Below are 17234 nucleotides of genomic sequence, written 5' to 3' on the forward strand. Positions count from 1 at the left end.
TGAACGGGTTCGAGCTCGAGGGCCCGTGAGTCTCTGTGTGCCCACAAGCTCATCTCTCGTACATTCACTGGTATTTTCAGTGCCGCCCCTGCACATGTCAGGTTGTGGAGCCACCACGACTTGTGCATCAACCGCGTCAGAGTGATCAATGAAATGGCCAACTTCCTTCTGGGTCAAGGGCGCGTCAGTAAACGTGTTCAGGGAAGTTCCCTTGTCTCACATATCATGGCAAAGTTCCATTTTACTTCCTGTTTTGGGCGTTCCACTTCCTGTTGAGAGGTCGTCTTTGTGCAACCTGCAAGATGAGGATACAAAGAGAGAGAGAGCGAAAGAGGGAGAGAGGAAAGGAAGGAAATACATAATACTAGGGAGAGAATGAGACAAGGTTAATGACATATAAAAAGTCATATTCATACCCTGAATGTGAGCGGGTGAGTGTGAGTGCACCACAGGAAATTCAAAATTTGAATTGACTTTAAAAAAAATATGAACCAACATTTATGAATACAAATCTGCAGCTGTCACATAACTGTCAAAAATACATCACAGGGGCATTCTGTATTGAGCAGAAGATTCATCAATATCTCACACTGTACATGTGTTCACAGCTAGCACCAAGCTGGCACCAAGCTGGCACCGAGCTGAACGAGGAAGAAGGACCACAGTGAAATTAGTTTCAGGGTGACCATAGTCCTGCGCATTGGTTGCGCTTGACAGATAGGGTTGTAAAAAATCTGTCGTAGTCTAATTTTAGCCGTCATTTTAATTTAGTCAACAACAGGGCTTCAAGATTTCAGGCACAGAACTTAATTCAATTCTTTAAATTTGACGTTATACCACAAAACAGAGGAGACAATGTGGTAAATGTAACAGACGTGTATTGTCATTAACAGTTTCTTATCAAGCTCCAGTTAACGCTGCTTTTGTGTGTGTATCATTACCAAGGAAGTAGGTTTGATTTTGAGATTGGTCGGGACACAATAGCTAACCCTAACCTCCTCCAGCCTCTCCTTCATCTGCTTCAGCCTCTCCTTCTCTACCTCCTCCCGCCTCTCTTCCTCTACCTTCTCTGGCCACTCCGCCTCCATCTCCTCCAGCGTCTCTGCTGTCTGTCACCTTCCAAAAATATGTTGCATGACATATGAACAGATACATTAGGGATACAATGATCATAGAGCTTGATGGTTCAGTTATTGCCTGAGCAAAAAAGCTTTTACTAAATATTAATATTACTTAATATTAATTAATTATATGTTATAATTATAAAATCACATCATCATGTAGAATGTGAGGTTTTAATGTATTTCCACCACAAAGTTTCTTCATTTGTGTTTTTAAACCGTTGCTCACTTCTACACAGATACATGAAAATAAGAATTCAAAATATTTTTTTAAAATTGTATCTGGCATTAAATATTCTCTTCGATCCTGTATTGTTGAGCCTCTACCTATACACCCTTGAAGTAACTTACACTTTGACTCCAAAAGAAGTCTCTTACTGTATATCAAGTTTTCTTTTCTTTGACATCCTTCAAATCCTATACAGCACACACGCACGCACACACGTACACGCACGCAAACAGACACAAACACAAATGTAAATGACACCACTGATATTAAAATCCGTCTAGCTGATGAAGTATATGAACTAAGAAGAACACATTAACACAACTAATGTTTAATACTTAAACGTATTAAAGATTTACATTAATAAGTAAACATGAGACAAGAGGATCTCTTGGACACATGACAAGTCAGACCATACGTTGTACAATAGGCATCCTGTATAGGACAAGAAGCTTGAGGGTCTGTCTTGGATATGGTTCGTTAGGAAAATAGATGTCTCTTGTTTGATTAAATGGTGATATTGTCCAAGGTAAAGATCATGGGACAGTATGGCATATCTGGACCCAACTTGTTTTCCAAGTTGTTGTATTATGGAAACAGGAGAAAGGCGGGTGTCGAAACATGTGATGCCTGCAAATAGGAGTGTTAGAGAATCTATATAGTGTTGGTTTTGCTTTTCTGAGGCAGAATTGTTCGGAGATTCGGCAGGAGCACATTCTCCCAAGCTGCTGTGGCAGCTTGGTTCTGACGCCTGACTTGTAACTAAATAAAATCCCTTTGTTCAGTACAAGTCCTGTGTCAGCGAGGTCTTTTTCTGCATCATCAACTCATCACCTATCGTTCAGAAGAAGAAGGAAGCCTGACAAAAACGACATTTTGGCGTCACGAACGGGGGGGTATTTTTGTTCCTGGTCAGCGGCGCCAGCGGCCTCTTTCGGTGGTCCCACTCTCGCTCCCAGCCGGCGTTTAAAGGTGAGTGTTTTTCTCACATTGGGAGCCGGTGAGGGTTTGTTGATTTGGCTGTTGGTTTGCGGTGGTCCTGTGGGCACGCTGTAAAGAATCATTTGTGTGGGGAAAGGCTGCGATGTGTTGATGGTGCAGAGGCCTCATCTAAATTTGTTTTTATTTATGGATATAAATAAAAAGTGGGGGAGTAAGGTCCCCTCTAAGAAGTGTTAACATAATAAAGGCCTAAACATGACATGTTAAGAGAATTCATAATAATGGATTAAACATGACATGATAAGAGAATTAAGAATTTACAAGATGTAAAGAAAGGACTTAGAAATCATGAATATAAAATTAGGCTAGTAGATCGGGACAAGTGATCAAACGATTAACAAAAACAGTGTTGAATATGCGGTGCCAGATTTCGAAAGGAACTGTAAGTCATGGTATTCATCGACTATGTGAAAGTTTGAGCTAATGAGTAACAAAACAGTAAGTTGAGTATGCGGTGCCAGATTTCGAAAGAAACTGTAAGTCATGGTACTCATCTACTTTGTGAAAATTGAGCGTAAATTCGGTAGGGACAATCTAAACGGTAGGGAACACTAAACGGTAGGGAAAAGGAAAAAACCTGTGCACAGGTGTATTTAGAGGACAAAAGGAAAAGCCCATGCATGGGTTTATTTAACCAAAGAAGTGAAACTGCAGATAGTGATAAATAGCGTGGTCCGCATGATGTGTAGTATAGTGAGTAACGTGGGAGCCAGGCTAAATGGCCATGTGTGGGAAGAACAGTACCTGCATGTGTGAATTAGATGGCAGCGTGAAAATTAATTTTGTGAAACGGCTAGATAATCGATAAAAGGCTGGTTAGGTTAGAAAATTCGGTAGGGATAGTCTTAGTTATCGGATCCGACCAGCAGACAAATTTGGTAGGGACAAAGATGAATAAATGTTAGTTAATCCACCAGGTCAGGCAACGAAATTCGGTAGGCAAAGGCGGACACGCTGTAGCAATCATTAAAGCCATGACAGGTAACGAAATTCGGTAGGGAAACCGGTATATAAATGGATCGATCGTAGAGGACTGCGCGCAGAGGAAGAGAAGAAGAGAAAACGCTTTACAAAGATAAAAGAGAAAGTGTTAAAATTAAGATTAAAATCGAAATTCAAAAAATCGAGATTGGGTAAAATTAAAATTTGGACTAAGTGTTGTCTTGTGTTAGTTTGTGTTGTTCTGTGATGCATTACTTTGTGTGCCATGGCTCTGTGTTGTTTTATGTGTGTGTGGACATAAGCTCGTCAGAGTTTGTGTGAGGAGGAAAAGCTATTTTTGACATGTAGTCATTGGAGCCAGAAAGGCTGCTGAGGGGGAGATGGTCATTTAAAAGTGACGAACAAATACTAACATTTTAGATTTGTTGGTTAAAGTGAATTAATTTTTAAGCTAAATTTGTCTTAGAGTACAGTTTGACTAGCAGACATTATACATTGAATATTTGGAAAAGAAAAAAGACAGGGAGACATCTATAATCCAGATAAAGAATAGGGAAAATATATCAAGGATGATATTAATGATAAATGTGATAAAAGTAATAACAAAGGAGATAGCTTATTTAATTTAGGGAACTCTAAGAAGAAGAGATAATGCATTTATGATAAAAAGATAAACCATGTTTGGAGCATTATCTCATTTAAATGCCTGATCTGCTGTAGACAGCTGATATGTAGAGAAAAAGGGTGTAGTAGTTTGCATACAATTGCATGAGACACATTAGGTGTGGATGACCCTTGAAGAGTTAGAAGAGGAGAGACTTATATAAACAAAGGAAAATAAGTTAGTTAGTAAGTCAGAGCTTTTATTTTAGTTTAAGTTATTATATCGTGGGTTAGGTTATAACTAATGATATAATTGGATTAAGAAAAAGTGAACAGCAGGTTCTAAGAGTTGATTCATGGTGGTAAAAGAGCACAGTTGCTCTGGTGTGGAGAGCTGAATCTTTTACAGGCTAGATTCACACACACACGCATTGTCAAATTAGTCAGGAAAATTTAAGAAATAAGCGGGAACTAAAAGAATAGGTTTGATTAGTATGTTTTGAAATAAAATAAAAAATTCGATAGATAAATAAATGACTACAGGAAAACAACAGTACTAATAAATGAACGCATTTATTAAAGTGAATAATGGTAATTGGGTGTTTTGTAACCAAAATTACCTATCAACACACAAATTATTCATAATTATTCAATTAGGCTAAACAGAAAGGTTCTGATCAAGAGGAGGAGGAGCCTGCTTTTCTGAAAAAGCCAAGCCGAGAGATTTTATTCTTTGAAAAAGCAGGATTTCCTGTCACTGTGAAATCTTAATTTGTTCCTGTATATGGCTGTGTAATAATGCATGAGATAGTCAATGCGTTTATGTGAATTGTTGATGACGAAGTGTCCCTGATCAAGACACTAAGTCCTTGGCAACTCCCAAAAATGGTTAGTTTGTTCTAAGTGGTTGTATGTTTTATTGGAGTATGAATGTGAAAGAATGAATGGGCTATTGTTTGTTTGAGCGATTCAAGAAGTGCTTTCAACAGCCCCAGCTGATAAATTATACGAAGCGCTTTTGGACTCTGTTATCGTCTGTGAGATGATGGGTACATGTATGTGAATGGTTTATTACATGAACGGTGAAATCTGCTCTAGAACACACCTCCCTGGAGCAAACAGAGGGGAAATACATGGGAAATCATGTATTTAAGCTGAATATGTTTCATTAGAAATGTTTTTTATCTCATAATAGGAGGAGAAGAGTGTGCTGTGTGGATGTGGTTGACGTGATGAGAACATTACTGAAGTGGTCATTAACTAACACATAAATCTGTAACATGTATATTCTAGTCACTATAGGGCTGAAATAATCTGGGTGATCAGTAATCATTTGTGTCTCCATAGACTTCTTTAAAAGTGTAATTGACTGTATGAAGCAACATTTTGACACATGAATTAGGTTCAGGAGATATCAGAGGTAATAAGGAGAGACATAGGACGCTGTGTTCTCTTCAGGGATCCCATGGCAGAGAAGAAATGGGGGACGCTCTGTCTCTTCTCGGGCCTTAAGTAAACACAATCACTGCCCAAATTGAATGTCTCCTGAAAACATACAAACATACATACATTTAATATAGGTATAGTGGACTGACCTACTAAAAACTGTGTAAACATAAGAGTCTGTTCTGTGTGTGTGTCTCTGTGTGTAATGTGAAGAGTGTTTGGAAGAGTATGTGTTTGTGCTGAAAGATGTCCAGAATGTGTTGCCAATCAAACTCATCTATGTTACAACTGAACCTTGCCATCTGAATTTCAATGTTTGAATGAAAAAGTACAAAGTCAAATGTGCTAATCTGGAAATGGTGTTCTGCTTCAAGGTGTTTATGATGGTGTTGACATTTATTATTTTTATTTGCAAAGTTAAGATACATACAATGGTAATTTACAACTGATTGGAATAACATTGAAAGATAAATTAATAGTGTCTCACTGTTTAGTGACTCAAGTTTTAGTGATGATGCAAATAGCAACTGGAAAATTAATGTAAAGTCACAATTTCTGTGATTTTGGGGCGTGGCCTGGAGCAGTGTTCTCCTCGCTGTCTGAGATAGAAATGAGACTGGAGAAGTCCGTGTGAAATAGGTGGGGCTATCTATGTTACCCTATCATCTTTTTCTCTGACATTCAGTCACCTCCCCCGGTTCCTCTGAGTAGGAGGAAACAGGATTAAAGCCACTGTATGTAGACTGCACACACACAATTCAAAAGTGGATAGTTACTAATAAGATTTGGCTAAAGAAATTTTAAATTTGGTAGATGAATTCAGATATTTAGGCTGTCTCTGAAGTTGATTGTATTTTGCTGTAGCATTAAAAGTGAAAAATATAATGAATAACTGTTCAAAGTAACAAATCTCAAGATTTATATATAAACAATATTGGAAAAATTAACAATGTATATGACATCAGACATTGGTGTGGGGAGTAAGCATCCTGACCTCATGAAAGGCATTCAAAAGATGTCAGTGAAATGGGAAAACAGAGATACAGGATTAGAATGCCTGGTCAAAAAGAAGAATGTTTGATTTAAATGGGTATGGGAACATGACAGTCTGAATTAGAGATCAGCAAACATAGGCCAAAAGTAGAAAACGACAAAAGAAAAGATGACTAGAATTAGTAATAATAGGTTTCTTCAAGACAGAGGGCCAACAATACAGAAGTTATATGAGAATAGTGCTGGATGTACTAAATAAATAAATAAATAAATAAATAAATAAATAAATAAAAATGAATAAATAAAAACAAAACGGAGAAAATCAGAAGAGCTTGTTGAAGACTGCAGGGCTGTATCAATCACTTATAGGGTTAATCGACATTAATGGAGATTTGATTTAAAGACAGAGCTAAAATCACCTTAACTTACTGATTGTCCTACATGCTATTCTGAAATAATAGATTGCTTCAACTCTAGAAGTGACAGGTCACAATGTTTGATTCCAAATTTTTGCAGTGAGGCTAAAAAGCCAAACACAGAAATGCTAAATTGCTATACAGCACGGGATGACACTTTACAGAGAAAGGCTAGGTAGATAGATAAATTAGGAAACTGCAGGCCGACAAACAGGGAAAGCTGCAGCAAGAAATTACATTCAAAGCCAGGATATGATCTAAAATATAGACCCAACATGCACTCACCATATAGACTTTATTCTGGTCAATATCCTATTTTGATTAAAGGCACTGAGGGTCGTAATGTATAACACACTTGACCTTGGGAGGCTGACGTCCAGACTGCCAGACATTCATGAAGGGGCTAGTGAGTGAATGAGAACATATGAGGAGAAAATAGTGAAAGAAAAGCTTGGCACTTTGAGACTCCAGGTCTTGGAACAGCAGCAGTGGAGAATCTACTGCATTCCAAATTCCGAAATGGATGGTGAATCCCAAGGCAGATGAAACTAAATTTGACGCTTATCAACAGATGATGTGGAGAACATTGCGGTATGAATCTCCCTCTACAACAGACCCAGAGGTGTTGAAAAGTGAACATATCCTTGAGATGGGAATTGAGACCATGACAAGAAAGCTGGCACAGATACAGCTTTTGGTGTTGAAAAGACCATGACAAGAAGAAGTTCCAGTGATGGACAGTGACGTTGACAAGGTCACTTACAGCGATGAACAATGACTTAAATGATGTTGCCACACCAGATGTGTGCTGTGGATGTGGTGAAACTGGACACATTGTGAGACATTGCACAAGTTCACAAGCTGACTCTGATTGTGTGGAACGTGGTTGTGGAGCTCAGCCTGATCAAGGTGAAGGTGTGAATTCAGTAAATTTAAATGGAGAATATTTTTACAAAGGGGGGAACTTTTGAAAAAGTGACGACCAAAATGCCAAATTTGGCTTCTGCCTAAAGTTCCATTAATCAACTGGGAAGAATTATGTTGTGAACAAGCTTATGTTTATTATCAGACTATTAGACAATCAAATGTGAACATTTATTGATTAAGGAAAGGGGTGAGTCAGCAATGAAGACTATAAACCAATGATAAAAGATTATTTGATCTCAAAAGAGCAATTGATTGAAGTGTTAACTCCCATTGTAGTAAGTATGTTGTTCCCCTGTGCGACACTATGTTTAAAGTAATAAGATGTTAGCAGATTGGAATTAAGTTCAATGTGACTTCTCATTGATTAATCTAGTTTAGGACTTGCAAAGTTATAGTATAACTGTGCGAGGGGGGAATAATGGAAATACATTTTTGCAACAGTTTTGGAACAATAAAATAAATTAAATGAAAGTTATAAGAATGAACTTGCATTTGAGATGATGAAAAAAAAAATCAGATACATTTGTAATTGAAATTTGTGCATGGAAAATTGTAATACATTTGTAAGCTTTGTATGAAAAGTAGTCTAATATTGCACGAGAATCTCATTCCTAGATCAATTTAGTTATGAACACTGTAGGCTTTAGAATCAATAAAACAATACATAGTGATAGTGCTGAATCGTTTTGGTCATTTGAATATAGTACCATCTGACAACCTTGGAGCAGAAAAAGCTGATGAAAAATGTTGTTGATTTGAATTGAATATTGGATTTTAACTGAATATTATTCAAACTAAATTTAATCTCTGAGTTGGGGATTAGGTAAATTGGATGCTCTAAATTGACTATAGGTGTGAGTATGAGAGTGAGTGGTTGTTTGTCTATATGTAACCCAGCGATGGACTGACTGTCCATGGTGTACCTATCGCCTATGTCAGCTCAGATTGGGACAGCATCTCTGAGATCCTCACGTGGAGGATGGAGCAGTGAAAATGGATGGATTGTTTCTGAATCAGTATTTGTGTTGACATGTATTAAATCTCCTAAAGGTAACTAAGAAACGAAACAACATGTGAAAGTATCTATCATATCATATTCAAAGTCAAGGTTTGGTTTAAGAGAAGTGATGCAATATTGACAACCAAGTTAAATGAAATGAGTACTAACACTACACTGAATTGAACGTATGTGGAGTCATTGCATGCTAATTCACACCAGAGCTAATGCTGCATGAAATGCTAACAGGTCGACCTATGCTAATATTGCTGCTGCATTGTTTTTAGCAAATAACCCACATTAGCTGACTGCCCTCCATAGTCTTGTCTGTAGGTCTGTTTTCTTTCAGAAAAGATGGTGGTTTCCTTGCTCGAGACAAGGAAGTTGAGTGACTCAAGCTGTCTGTGAACCCATGCGCCAGAAGGGGGTTCAAAGAGAAGTGGAGATGAGCCAGTGAAAGAAGAATCCTGTACTGTGATGAGACCAACATCATCAGCAATCCAGGCTAAAGAAGCATGCCATGGCGTCAATCGAACAAACTGGTTGGAATGTTCTTTTAGGGAACATCTTCAAGTACAAGGGAGCAACAGCTCAAAACAGCAGCAAAGGAAAGGATGGACTGTGGACCATGAAGAGGACAATAACGGGATACACTAATTCAATATGGACATTGCATTGTATTACATTGTATTAGGAGGCAACACTACTGAAGTTTGAAGTTCAAATAACACATGGAATGATATGATTGTGAATGGTTTACATACAGAAAAGTGTTTGTGATATAATCTCTGACATTGATATAGATGTTTGAAATCTTTTTCTTGTGCATCAATATTACTGTTTGATAACATCGATAGAGAAAATGTGAATTATCTGACCAATTGGCAAAGGATCATAAAATTAGATGGTAATTGTTAAAATTTTAATGGAGACTTCTTGTCCCAATTGGCTCAAGGATGGGAGTTTCTCCAATTTTATTCTAGAAAAGGTTTCCTAGTCTTTTTCCCACCTTTTAGGAGGGGTGGTTTTTCTGATTGGGAGATAACAGCTGATCCTAGGTTCCCTTACACCTACACTTAAAGAGTATTTGTCTTAAAGAAGTGTGGCTGGAAGGAGATCGACGGATGTGGCTAAGTGTAGCCGAATTTGATTTAAGTAAGATAGATGATTAGTTTACCTAGTCTAAAATAGTTAAAATAATGTGCAAATAGGACATCAAATAGAATATTACTCAATTAGCTGATCCTAAAATTGAAGTTTCAAACTGTTCCTCAAGTTAGATAAAAGACTGAATGAAGGGAATTTTGTTGAAGCAAGCAGGCAAGCGTTATTATGTTGAAGCAACTAAGCAACATAGTTGTGTTAATTATTCTGCATTTTCGAGACTTTACGGAGTCTCGAAGGGGGGAATGAAGTATATGAACTAAGAAGAACACATTAACACAACTAATGTTTAATACTTAAACGTATTAAAGATTTACATTAATAAGTAAACATGAGACAAGAGGATCTCTTGGACACATGACAAGTCAGACCATACGTTGTACAATAGGCATCCTGTATAGGACAAGAAGCTTGAGGGTCTGTCTTGGATATGGTTCGTTAGGAAAATAGATGTCTCTTGTTTGATTAAATGGTGATATTGTCCAAGGTAAAGATCATGGGACAGTATGGCATATCTGGACCCAACTTGTTTTCCAAGTTGTTGTATTATGGAAACAGGAGAAAGGCGGGTGTCGAAACATGTGATGCCTGCAAATAGGAGTGTTAGAGAATCTATATAGTGTTGGTTTTGCTTTTCTGAGGCAGAATTGTTCGGAGATTCGGCAGGAGCACATTCTCCCAAGCTGCTGTGGCAGCTTGGTTCTGACGCCTGACTTGTAACTAAATAAAATCCCTTTGTTCAGTACAAGTCCTGTGTCAGCGAGGTCTTTTTCTGCATCATCAACTCATCACCTATCGTTCAGAAGAAGAAGGAAGCCTGACAAAAACGACACTGACGTGACCCAGGAAGAACAAAATGCCGAACATGTTGACAGCTTACACTCGCAGTTGCAGACATCATGCACTGCCTCTCGTCCGGTCCAACTAGCAGGTAGCATGTAGCTTCTCCAAGCAGAAGGAGTGACAGCGGGGACAGCCAATCACATGTAAGAAACTGGCAGCCGATCAGGGAGCGATATTTAGGTTAGAGGCGGGACTTCTAGCAGAGACCGACATTTAACCCTTTGTGTGCCATAATCATTGACTAAACACTACAGACAGTGGTTGTAGTGACTACACAGTAGCGGTTGAATATTGGTAGGGACCCTCCACTAGTTCTCTGACAATATCAACATGGCAGCGTGCGCGGAAAACAGCGAGAGTGCCGTTACAGAAAGAGACGAACAGTGCCGAACTGTAAATCAGTTAAAAACACTTATGGACAGTACCACTGAATGAGCTGGCGATCAGTCATATACAGTACAGTGGCAGTTTAGGCAGCTCGCCGCGGCGATCAGCGGTGCTGTCCCTAAGTCTTTTAAAACTGATTTTCACAGAGTGCCGTCACAGGAAGAGACCTCCGACACATGGATACTTAGGGACAGCTCCGCTGATCGGTCATACTGAACAAATATTTTTAATTAGGACGTGTCAGAATGGTCAGTTATGAGCTCTATTTGACCTTTTCTTAAAAATGTGTGTGTTTGGACGTCGGTGAAATACGTTCGCTGACTAAATACGGCAACCGCTGGCCACAGTCTGATGCGAAGGGGTGCAAACACACAAACACACGTTTGCTGACTTTATTTGCTGACTTCAAATATAAAATTTATCCACTGGACACACAAATCCTCTGAGGCTGGAAGTTTGTGTATAACACTGTGCTCCACGTGCAGCCACGACCAGCACACAGTCCCTCCACGTTGACATAACACCGCTCTTCCTCCCTCGCCTGCACTCTCGCAGGGACAAGGTGGAGCTAAGGTGGAGCTCTCGAAGTAAACTCACTGGTGGGGTGGTAACATTCGCGGTGAAACGCGTATGCTGCTGTCATAAGCGCAAGGAATTCAACATCGCATGTACTTACGTATACGTATATTTATTTATATATTATATCCAAATGCTCAATCAAATATACCAGATTAATTCTAACACATTACAGTACAATCTATAAGAAAATAAATTGCAATACCGATATCTATAAAAAACTACAAACCTATAACAAAATACATTTTAGATTTGGTCATGCAAAGCATATATTATGCAATAAACACTTAAACAATACTGGAATCTTGGAAGAAAATTATTATTATTCACAAATTAAATGTTTTCTAGTTGAGGTCACTGCATGGAACAGTTAAAATCAGTATCAGTAAACACCTAAACATGCTACTTGCATGCAAGTACTCTTGTTTGGAGGAACTTGACCAGTTTGGACTCCTGAAGAATTGATCCTTCTTGAGAAACTTCTCGCATATTCCATAATTTATTTAAAAAAAAATAAAATGAAGCACTGAAAGACTACAAAAGGCATGTGCCCTATTCATTTATTTGGGTCACTTTGACACATTACATGGAAGCTGTTAAAAAAAAGAGTATGCTTGTGGATGGGAAAAAAATGTCTTACCTTGAAATCTTTCTATAAGGTCTGTCAGTTGCCACTATGTCAAAGTATTGATGACAAAGCTGTCCATTGATCTGAAACAAACGCAAAAATAGCTTAAGCAAAAACAAAATCACTATTAACTATTCAGATATCACCATGCCAAAAGCAATGCAGACAAGAAGCAGAATGTAATCCACAAGGTTGTTTGTGGGTGAACAGTGAACCAATCCTCCCTCTCTCCCTATACATATATATATACACATACATATATATTTACACACACACACATAGCGCAAAAAATGCAAAAAAGCGCAAAAAACGCCACATTAATACTGCCTAAAAAAACTTAAATTAGCGGTATAAATGACGCATAAATATCATGGTTAGCTAGTATATATGTCAGAAAACAGCATACATTAAGGGTTTGACCGTAAACTGTACAATGACAGAGAAATACATACCTGCAGAAGTACAGGCACAATAAATCTTTCAGGTAGCACCGAGTGGGGCAATTAAGCTAACTCGCGCCAAAACCGCCACATTAAAACTGCCAATACAACTTAAATTAGAGGTATAAATGACACACAAATAGCATGGTTAGCTAGTATACATGTCAGAGAACAGCATACACTAAGACTTTAGTAAACTGTACTACAGCACAACTTACCCTCATCAATGCTTGCAGCACTGTGATTGAGAGCGGGCGAGAGCTACCAAAATTACTTATAATATATATAGATGTGTGTGTGACGTGTAGTGTGTACAAACCTTTTATTATCTGCTTCACGACGTGTCAGGTTTTGATTCGTGTGAGCACTTGGTCCATGTGATGACGTTCGAAGCACAAACAACCCAGGTGCTGAGTTAACTGATGTATGTTGGGTTGATGGATTTTGACCCAACACATGAGTTGCACAAACATAACCCATATCCTATATAAATAACCCATAATACATTTCATAAGCCATCAGTTGGGTTGTTAAAATGTTTTATTTTTTAGGGTGTAAGTCTTTTCACTCATTGAAAATACATACAAACATACACATGTATTTGAACACACACACACACACACACACACACATGCACACACAAATTAATCGAAATATAGTTAATAAGAATATATGCACATGTAAATGTAGCTAACAAACACCTAATTGTGTTGGTGATTAGCGAACGGATCTAAACTAGTCCCTTTTCCGTGCTCTTTTTTTTTCTTTTTCGCTTTGCTGTTTTTTGCAAAAGTTTTGTGTTTAAATACAGTCAGTATTCTATCTCTGAGACCTACATGGTGTTTTGTGCGACGTTACACGGGAGCCAGACTTTCTGTCTGAACAGTTACACTGTGAGAACCGATGTCCTCTCACACGGACCCGCAGCTGCAAGCTCCCGTCTTGCTGCGTTTCGGCTGCGTCTTCTGCTGCTGCAGGTATACTGTTTTTTTAGCAAGAAGGCTAAAAAAATCCATTCCCCTATTCTTAAAAATTAAGTCCACTCTGAATGTTGACAGTATTAGAGTTGTTATTATTTTTTATGACAGTCTGTTCCATGCTTAGAAGGCACAGTTAACGTGACTGGATTATGCTTAATCCGGGGAAAGATCTTGACCCTCAGGCTTTGGACACCTACTGTATTGAGTTGATGACAAACTGTTTGTTTCCTTAACACTCAGGCTTTATGATTCATTTCCGCTGTGTTAGTGCATATGGCACAATTTCTTGTAAGAAGGTCTCTTTGGCAAGTTGGAATTCAAATGAAAACATTTTATTAATAGATCAATAGAACACTGAACATTGTTTTCACCATACACTTGAGTATATGGCAGGAATGTTCACTCCCAAGAATTGTTGCCATAAAAGATTAATAATTTTGCCCTGCATCAGTCCTCCTCAAAACTACCAATCATTTCCATATTACAAATGTCCCGTTTTCAAATTAAGAGGGGAGTACATGTTTTTTTCTGATGCTTTACAAAACTAACAATGCTTCAAAGTTAATATTTTGGGTAATCTTTGACATATTCAAGACTGATTAGAAAAAAAAATCTCCCAGCCACCCAACATTTGTCATATTTGTTGCCAGTGCAACCCATGAAATGCTCATTTGCACTTGTCATAAAGTCACTGCAGCGCTGACCTTGTAACCTAATTATGTTTCTGCTTAAAAATCATTATGTTTCATACTTGAGGCTAATGTCTGGCAGATTATACCTCACCCATTCCCACACCCGTTTTTCTTTCTTTTTTTTTGTCGCGTTAGTCTTTGTTGCCTGTTTTTCTTTCAGGTGAAAAAACAACATTATAAAATAATACAAAAACAAACAAGTGGGAGTTACAGTCAAAACGATCTGTCCATGTTCCTGTTTTATTCTACTCAATCAACTAACTTTGCGGTCTATGTCGCTATTCCGGTCTTTTTTTTTCCCAAACTGAGTTTCCTGTAGCTGCAAGTGGTGTGTCATCTTTTCCATTATGTAGATTTCCTCTACAATCTGTGTCCATTGATCTTGTGTAGGGATTTCCATAATTTCTTTGTAATTTTATTATATTTATTTGATTGTATATTTTCTTCAGTAAAGTTACATAGGAATAAAATAGGAATCTTATATGCAAGTATATTCAGTAAGAAGTAATATCATTTTCCAAAACTCTATTATTTTAGCATTTTCCCAAAAAAGCATTTGAGTGACTTTCATTAAATTCTATGCAGGCTCTCCAACAAGGTACATTTTTGTTGAAATGAATTTTTCAAGGAGAACTCACTCCAGACCCGAGAACTAGTGGATGTGTTATGTATTCTCCACATGTTTAGCCAATCTTCATCACTAATTTTTATGTTAAATTCTGATTCCCATCTTTCTTTTACGTATTTACTAGCAATTTTTATATAGTCCCAATATAAATCTAATTGTGGTTTCTTTGTATTTGTATGCGTTGATTATGATCTGGATCACACTGTTCACTTTTCAGGAGGGGTCCATCCTGATCTCTTTCATATGCTGTGAAAAAGAATAAGTTGCAGGATTCTATAAAATTCATGATTGATTATCTCAATCCTATTTTTCTCTCATATTTTGGAAAATATCTGTCACCAAAACACCCCATGATTCACAATTCCCTTGGTTGTCCACTGTCCAAATCCTTTATCGTACCTAGTCAGTGTTATTTGCTATCATATGCTGTTATTATATCATATGCCACTTCAATAAATAAGTGTCTTACTGTACTTATATTTTTTTTATTATGCTGAACCATATTTTGTATGTGAACATCGTGGTTTTGAATCTTCTTGTATGTTTCGTCATCCCCAATTATATTCTGTACTGGGTTTTCTCCAAACTCTTTTTCTATTCCTTTTCACTGTGCCATGTTATCTGGTTCGCACCAACCTACAATATATTTCAATTGGGCCGCATGGTAGTATTCCTATAATTTTGGAAGTCCCATCCCTCCGTCTTCTTTTGGCAGCTGGAGAGTTTCCAGTCTTCTTCTGGGTCTTTTGCCACCCCAAGTAAACATTGATATAATTTTATTCCAGCTCATAAATTGGTGTTTGGGGGACCTCCCCTGGTAGGGCTTGGGATAGGTATAAGGGTCAGGGTGAGCGAGTCGGAAGCACCCTGCTGTACCCGAAGGCTTTTGCAGAGAGCCCCCCTTACAGCAACAACATTGGCTCTTTCTCTCCCACTCCTGAATTCCCCGCTCCAGGGCCTGATGATGATCATGAAACACCTTTTGTAGAGGTAAGGAAAAAGAAAAGAAAAGCTTGTAGTTTAAGTTAAAAAATGAATAATAAGCGTTTTGACGACACACCCACACCATAGCTTCTACCCCAAACATTTATGACCTTCCCCAAAGTTGAAAACTGACTTTTACATATGATTTTGTCAAGAACTGAGACTGAACACAAGTAAAGAGTAAAGTGCAATTTCTTAATAAAGCTGATGGTGTGGGGATCTTTTTTAAAACTGATAATGTCACTTTTATTCGGAAAACGAATTAATTCCTAATTCAATTCCTGGTAGATTGCTCATGTTGGATTGTTTTTACCAAGGAGAAAAAATATGAATCATACACGTGTACACCCCTCATGTGAGAACAAAAGATTTTCAACTTTTTAAAAGACTTAAAGAACTGCTACTGGTCGGATACAAAATTATTTTATGTGGCGACTGTCATCTATGTAAACGACAGAGTGAGTTCTAAAGTCTTGAAACTCAGCTCTGACGGTAATCGCTTGACTCAATTCAATTCTTATGTAGACTAATTGTAATCTTAACAAGTCCAGGCAAATTAAAGTAGGCACAAGCACCATGACGTCCAATCTGAAGCAGCATCTTGCAATTTGTCTTCTTATGTCATCACTTTTTAAAAAAAGGATGTATGTTACAGTATTTGAAATAAAATACATATAATGGAAATATATAGGTACAAAATGTGAAGGAATTTTAATCATCTCGAGAAAAAAGCTTGCTATTTTGTATTTGAAATATGTATTTTAAAATACATGTACCAAGAATACTTCCCATGCCTGCTTAGAGACAATATGTGAAGGTTGAAAATTGTGTCGCTTTAAATAAAACCCATAACACGAGAAAACAAATTGAAGAACGATATATGATGATCATGTATAAAAAATGCACTCTGAGTTGAAGCACAATAATCTGGATCTTTGCAAAACAAATGTTATCTATCCGCATCAGCATTACAGTCTACTGTAACATTAATAATACTTTTGCAGGAGTATATTTATTGTGAGACATAATTATACATTTTTCACATAAGCGATGGTCAGTTGATGAACCCATTAATTTATTACAATACATGTCATGTCATGTCATTTAGCAGACACTTTTTTCCAAAGCGACTAACAATGGAATTGAGTCCAATCAACCCGGCGGAGGAGTCGAACTTGCGACCATTACGACCATGCTGTCTTTCGCACACAGGGTACCGGTCTTAACCACTGAGCCACT

The sequence above is a fragment of the Solea senegalensis genome, unplaced genomic scaffold, assembly GCF_019176455.1.
Source record: "Solea senegalensis isolate Sse05_10M unplaced genomic scaffold, IFAPA_SoseM_1 scf7180000017202, whole genome shotgun sequence".
Classification (NCBI taxonomy): Eukaryota; Metazoa; Chordata; class Actinopteri; order Pleuronectiformes; family Soleidae; genus Solea; species Solea senegalensis.